General features: G+C 46.0%; 1 long non-coding RNA gene across 1 annotated transcript; it reads right to left on the reverse strand.

The window, feature by feature from the left end:
• Window positions 1-979: 979 nt before the first annotated feature.
• On the reverse strand, window positions 980-7,336 carry LOC137151866 (uncharacterized). Its single transcript, XR_010919383.1, has 3 exons — window positions 7,208-7,336; window positions 5,548-5,610; window positions 980-4,875 (listed from the first exon to the last, which is right to left on the reverse strand). It is a non-coding gene; the product is annotated as an uncharacterized lncRNA (long non-coding RNA).
• Window positions 7,337-7,643: the final 307 nt, after the last annotated feature.

Below are 7,643 nucleotides of genomic sequence, written 5' to 3' on the forward strand. Positions count from 1 at the left end.
AGGGTGACTCAACAGAAGAGGCTCTGCAAGGTCCTAGAACATGACAACCTACCAAACACCTCTATTACCGTTTCGTTATGTTACTGTTGTGGACACACACACACTTTCCTGCTTAATGGCTTGAACCTACCGCTCATACCTACGCTCAGACCTGTGATGGGGTGTACCTTCCCACCTGCCCTGCACGAGCTGAATCAGGCCAAATGGGCTCAATCAGCCAATTAAGCTGCAAACGGGAGATTTAGGTTGTGTGGAGGGAGCTAATTAGAAGAAAGCTCACCTGTGAGGGAACAAGCGGAACTTCTATAAAGCCTGGAGGCCACCAGCTGTGTGGAAGAAGCCTATGCTCCTTCTCCCTGAGGTAAGCATGTTAGGAAGGAGTCTGGAGATGAGAAAAGTAAGGTGGCTGTGGCCTTTCATTGCTTGCCACAGAGCCCTGGACTGGAACCCAGAGCTGAGGGTGAGTGGTGTTGCTAAGGGTAGTGACTAGAAAGACTGCTGTACTCACTGCAGGAGTGATATAGTGCAGTGGGTGTGAGGACTGCTTGATGTTGCCTGTGGAGATGTTTAAAGACACCCTGGAAGCGGAGCCACATAGTGACCTGGCTGGAGGGCTGAGTCACAAAGAAGCTGCAGCTACTGGGGAAACAGAAGGGTTGCAGAGAGAGAGAGACCGTGAGGGAGTGTGACTGTGGGAAGGAGTGTTGCCCTAGCAGAGCTAATCCCCAGAACAGCCAGGAGGAGGCGCTACCAGCGGTGAGTAGAGTGCCCTGTCACAAGATCCCAAGAGTACTATTCACGTGTGGAAGGGTACTGGACAGGGCCCTAACTTTGGCCCCAAAATCCTAGAGATCTGATTCATCACTGCCTAACTGAAGTCTTATACCTGTGTAACTCCTTTGAGATCAATGGAGTTACACCACTTTAAAAAGTGTCATGCAGTAGTTATTCAGGCCCAAAGAGTCTTTGTTAAGCAGTAATGCCCCATGCCAGAAGCCACTGATCACTGAGAAGATATCCCATCTATCTATTTAGCCTGATGTAAAAAGCACAGCAGAGGGCATGGCTGATTGTTGCAAAAGAACTTTAATCAACGGCAATATAACCCTTCTATACACATGATCAGAGGCTGTACTCGGGCAACACTTTCATGTTGTTTAGGGAGCCTGGCCCATTTTAAGTTCCATGCAGAGATGTTGCAGAAATCTCTGTTCTTGGCCGCCGATCTAACAATCAATTTGGAAGCTGATATAATTTCTTTGTGGGTAGTCCCTACAAGTTCTGCCCAAGAGGTCATAATTCTGTCATTAGCAAGGATCTATGGAGCAGCCACTCCTTTGACCATGAGACCCACCAGTGGGTCCGAGTATCATGCCAGTGTTGAGTGTCATGCTTGTGTATGTCAGTCAATGGACCTCTCTGCAACAAAGATAAAGCTTATGTAGCTGATAGACATTTTCTTAGCTGCTTGTCCGAGACAGTGGCATGAACACCACCCAGGATTTGAGGTCCATCACAAACCTCACCACCTTCTGCTCCAACTACAGGGCAGTGTGTACGTTAATAAAACAAAACCAAAAAAAACCTTCCCAAACAAGACACTCCACTGTACACACTTCTCTCATCCTCTCCGCAAGGGGAGAACTAACATGTGACAGATGTTAGTCATGTTGCTTAACATACCACTGGAAAGCACTCCTACTACAGTGATGAGCACACTTTAAGAAACTATATAGAACAGTCAGATTTTATGTGGAATAGTCTGAGGGATGGTACCATGTCCCACAGTGAACTGTGAGTTCCTTCAGAGCATTGACAACAACAAGACGTTTGCTGGTTGCTATTGGAGACCGTTGTGCCTCTGTTTCCACTTTTCAACAGGAAACCATGGCTTAGGAGAAATATGGACAGTCATTCCAAAAGGTAAGACTAAAACTGAATTTCCATTTTAAACTCAGTTTTGCTCCCTCTTCCCCTTGACAGAATCCATACTTCGCCCCTGCTGCTGCCTCCCCCTCCCCCAAGGTATATCACCCTCAAAATGGTCTGGTTATATTTGGGGCTGAGGTAGATTTTTATTTGTTTTTCTAACTTTGAAGCAAATCAGACAAGCGGGTTCTGATTTCTGACATCCTAAACAGATGTCCAGGGTACCACATAATTCTTCTAATAGAAAGGACAAAGATAAAATCTGCTTTATTGGACACCCCTAGCTGAGATACCCGGGTCCAAAATGTAGGTTTTCAAAAAGTCTGATTTTTAAGAATTACTTAAACTTCATTCCATAATGTTGCCAGGAACATCAGTTCTGACAATTTGAATACAGGACATCACATAATTGCTGGACACCTTAGTTACATTGTCTCCTCCAGCCCTTTTCCTTGCAGAGACAGAGCTAAAAGTATAATCTGGTCAACTAGGGAGCCTCATCAAAGGGGGAAAAGAGAATTTTTTCCATTGGAAGGTTCACAGGTGGGTCTCTCCATTTCTGTGGATCGCAGGAGGTTGAGGGGAATGGGGTAAGGGCTTCCCCCATCAAAGCCCTGTTCTCGTCCAGTCCTTTCTCCTCCTGAGCTCCATAGGAGCAGGAGGGAGGTTTTTCTTAGTCCTACTGCCCCACTCCAAACTCTCCTGTCAGCCATGGGCAGCCAGCTCCAGTCCTTCAAACATTATGCAGTTGAAAGGAATGGACCTGTATTCCTGTTAACCTCTTGATCCCTGCAGGAGAGGAGTCTTGTTCCAGCGGACTTATAGAAATGTGCAGTTCAGCTCTCTTCATGTGCACCCATAGGAAGACTCCCCTCCAAGAATGGTGGGTGGAGACTCTAGTAGCAGGCGATGATGTGGTCACCAGACTAAAGAGGTATTCCTTCCTCTGGGCTTCCTAAGGCCTGCCAAAGTTTGGGCTTCCTCTTTTGGAAACCGCATAGGATTTGTTGGAACAGGGCTCTTCTCCAGCTGACCTTAGGGCCATTTAAAAGAAAAACTGAGGAAATTCCCCATCTCTTCCCCCCCCAAAAAACAAACAAAAACAAAAAAACCCTTCAGTAATGTGAAGTTAAGGCTGCAGGCACACATCTGTGGTTTGAGTGCATACAGCCTTTGAGGAACGTTAGAAATGAAAAAACAAACAACAAAACACAATGCTTAAATGTTAGAGACCCAGTAAATTCAGAGTTAAAGTTGCACTTTTTAAACAAGGCACCCAAGGCATCTTAACTCTGTTTCACAGAAATGTCCTGAAAAAAGAATCCGAAACCTACACGAACTTACCCATTTCAAATAGTTTCCTTTGACAGGTGGCCACAAAAAGCGAAATGTCTCAGTCTTAATCAGACATTAATGCTGCTGCTTTACAGCCTTCCTTACAGTGTGCATCAAAGGGTCTTACAAATTCTTGATTAGACAAATACCAAATAATCATTCTCCATATTTCATTAAGGGACCAATCCTTTCAAGTGCTGAGGGCCAGAGAGGCACCTAGTGAGATTTTCAAAAGCACCTAACTCCCATTGAATCGCTTATGTACCTAACTTGCTAAGGACATTTCAAAAACCCACTAAGTGCTTATTTGCATCTTCAGGCACCTAGAGACCTTCAAAAATTTGGCATTCCATGCCTTGCTGGATCATGCTCTATCTGTAAATGAGAGATCAAGATACTCACCTGCCTCTAAAATGGAATACAGTAGATTAACTAATATTTCTGAGTGCTTAGAGATCCTTGACTGGAAAGGACAGGCGTTAGGTAACTATTCAAATATCATTAGACACAGAACTAGCATGTGACCATACACAAATCTCAAAGACTTAGATCATGAAATTAAAGCACTTACCTACAAAGGTCAGTGTGGTGCCAAAACAGCACACTAATACTGGAGACAGGTATGTATTAAACAAATACAGTGCACATTTTCAATACCATCTTTTTTTGCATGCAGCGTAGGCAGCTGTTTGTCAGGGGGTGGAGATAGGCACTCAGATACTATGGTGATGAGGAATACGAGTTAGTTGAGTTACTTGTTTGAGAAATGCCCCTTCACTTTAAATGTCCTGGGTTTCTAGCACTTGTTTGCGTTTTTTATGCAACTAGCATTTTTGAGAGGTAATATGCTCTGAAGCCACTCATGTGCCTGCAACCTTAACATCATCTTCTAGTTGTATGTATAGGAATTGTACGTGCCATGACAGAGAGAATGATACAAAAGGAGAAAGTGATCTGAATTCAGCAGGGATGGCTGAGCAGGAGACAGCCTCTTCGAGCACAGAGGGTTCTGGGGTGAGGGGGAGAAGTACAGAGATAGCCTCTCCCTATGTGGACACTGGAATCCCAAACTGTTATATAGTGGATTGTTATATGACCGCTTGGGACAGATCACCCACCAAAGCAGAACAGAGAAGGTAAAGATATATGTAAGTCTTCAAGTCTGGTTGCTGTGGGTTTGTGCTGTTTGTACATATGTGGGATTTGAGCTGTAGGGTCTCTGTACACAGAAATATAACCTGTGTATGGACAAGCTGTGGGATTTGTACACTTGTGTTTGCATGCATAGTTGTGTGGTGGTTTGGCAGGAACACACAGGGGGTTGCTGTATATGGATCTTGTGTGTGTCCATGATGACTTACAAGCAGTTGGAAGCACAGCATCCAGAACAAGAGAAGCCAGGATGCACAGTTACCATCAGACCTGTTCAAAACCATTTCCACCAAGCGTGAGAGCGCAGTGCTAGCCAGAAGCCCTGTGCTAACAATCATGTTGCCAAGGTCACTGATGGCCACCAGGAAACTTCTCTGCTGTGTAGAAGCTGTCACCACCCAGCTCCTCTTCTTCCTCCTCCTCCTCCATTTCCAGCTGCTTGTTCATCATGGACTGCACCTGGGCAGGAGAAGAAAGTGGTCAAGTGACCTTCCAATACATAACACCAGAGCCCAGAGAGCCCCACAACCCCTTCTGCCAGCCCTGGAAACTGAAGTACAGGACAAGGCTTGGGTCCCCTGTAAAAGCAGTGGGGGCTGTCTACCTGGGGGAGGGGAATGATGAAAAGGATCCTCCCTCTGATCTTCCTTCTCTTCTGTCTTTACTGTAATCCCATCCCATCTCCTGTTGTGGCCCCCACATTCCCTCCCCATCCCGATTGCCTCTCATTCCACAAGCTTTTAGTTTTCTGTATTTTAAAACCCTTCCATTGCCCATAGATCATTCTCTGCCCATGATCTTCTCCTCACAAGTCCAGATACTGTCTCGTCGAATCCATCTGCCCCACTGTCTCCTGCTATATCCTTCCCTTCCACACACTGACCCTACCACTCCAGGCTGGTTTCTCCAACCTGTCATGTCCTGCCCCTTTAAAATACTCAGACTCTGCATCTGAAGCACTCGTCCCTTGCCATATCCTCCTCCTTCCATGTGCCAAGGCCCAGGGTGAGAGGAATATTCATGGCTTTGCTGCGGCTCTGGCCTGCTCAGCCACAATGGGATTATGCTGTAGACCTAAGACAGGCTGTGTCTCCCTCTTCCTCCCTCTCCCACTCCGCAAAGACTCCATACCTGCAGCAACATGAACTGCAAGGGGTCATCGGGCTTCTCATACACCAGGTTTTCAGTGATCTCCTGAGAGAGAGAGAGCGAGCATTATTAAATTTACCTGCTGAAGGCAGGTACTAGGTTCAAGGATGCGGAAAGTTCTGCTGAGGGCAGGAATGCCCTGTCTTTTGGGATAAGATTAGTGAGTATTTGGGGTGTGATACTATATGTATGGAAAATAAAGAGGTTGTGAACAAGTAATGAGGAGCTTGTAAATACTGGTATCAATAGAAACAGGTACAGGAGCATTTGGAAAATGTGAGCAAATACAAATGGACTGGGCAATATGTCATGGGAATCAGATATTACATTTACTCAATTACTGTCTCTTATTATTCAGAACCCAGGGAAATGGGGGAGGCACCAAGGGCTGGAATAAAGCTAATATGGTATTGCTCTGCTGAAAAGGAAAGAAATGATCCTGGCAGCTACCATCTCCTAAGTCTAACTTCTGTTCCTGGATTTTAATATTTGTTCTATTTTTCTCGCTGTAAACATATTGGCGCATAACAGGACCATGAGCAATAAAGCAGCACCTGTGCTGATAAAGACAAGAAAAATACTTCCAGCTTCCCTTCCTCTGCAGGTAACGAAAGGAAATGAAGAACCTGCCCCCCTCCCCTTCCAGCACCCTCAAATACTCACTACCTTGCCTTGCCTCCCACGAGATGGGGAAATAAGGAGATGCTCCCTCCTGGCTGAGTGGCGGTGGGGAAGGGAACACCAAAGAAAGGAAGGCTGGACTTGGAGCTACGGCTCTGGACTGTGATTTAGGAGACATGGATTCAATTTGTGCTTCTGGCCTAGACTTCCTCTCTGACCCTGCGAATGGCATGCAGACTTGCTGTGCCTCAGTTCCCCATTTGTAACATGGATTGAATAATACTTCATTTCTCTCACCCTTTCACAGTCCCTGCCCCAAATCTAGATAGACAATCACAGGATAAGGTTCTGATCTTGTGTGGGCCCTCCAGCTCCTATTGGAGTAATAAATAACAATAGATTCTGCATAAAAGTACTTTGGAATGGCATCAGGGCAGGGATTTTGAGGGGAATGGGAAGGGAGGGGGGAGAAACAGAACCCTCCCTTGCTCCCACCTCTGTTTTCACATCAATACAGGGTCTCCATTGTGGTCAATTGCATACATTCCATTTGCAGGAATGGAAATGGAAAGCTCCAAGGATGTGCTGCCCTAGCTCCACTAACTGCACACAGCATCTGTTTTCCATCCTGCCTCTATCCACCACTTCGCTTGGATAGCTATGGTCGTACTGCTTGGGGATGGGAATGCCTGCCAGATACATTTTTTTCTTTTGTCCCCATTCTCTTTTCCTTGCTGCACGCTGTCACAAGATGATATAATGCTGCATCACCAAATAGGATCATGACCTGGGGTGATAGCCACCTGACAGGTCAAGTTCCCTCCCTTACTTAGATCTACTTTTAACCCCTGGAAATGATCAGCCTTCCAATTTCCATGGTTTGGCCATGAAAAAAATACGAGGCAAGGAGTGGAGGGAACCTGAGGACAGACAGTTGACTCAGTGCAAGGTTGGCAAGCTAACTTTAGGCCCTATTTCTCGAGTGTGTCACTGGGAGAAGAAGAGGAAAGGGAAAGTTCACCTGAAATATGTGCAGGATGTTATGTTTCTCCATGTACCTAAGGGAAACTTCAAAGGGGTCTTCATACACCAGAGGCTCATCAGCCTGGGGTGATTCGACCACTGCTGCTTCAGGCACACGTGATTCGACCACAGTCTTTGCTGGATCAGCCACAAACGCTGACAATTCATACACAGGTGATCTGTCCACAGTTGTTGGCAGTTCAGTTATGGATGATTCAGCCTCAGACTCTGGCAATTCAACCACGAGTAATTTGGCCATAGACTCTGGCAATTCATCTGTAGTTGACTGGTCCACTGATGCTGGCAATTCAACTATGGATGACTGGTCCACAGCAGTTGGCAATTCATCTCTAGGTGACTGGTCCACTGGTGATTCAACCACTGGTGCCGGTGATTTGACAGGCTCCTGCACTTCCGTCATTCTAGCTTCTTCA

The sequence above is a fragment of the Emydura macquarii genome, unplaced genomic scaffold (genome assembly GCF_026122565.2).
Source record: "Emydura macquarii macquarii isolate MOO-44397 ecotype Brisbane River unplaced genomic scaffold, CSIRO-AGI_Emac_v2 contig_1119, whole genome shotgun sequence".
Classification (NCBI taxonomy): domain Eukaryota; kingdom Metazoa; phylum Chordata; order Testudines; family Chelidae; genus Emydura; species Emydura macquarii.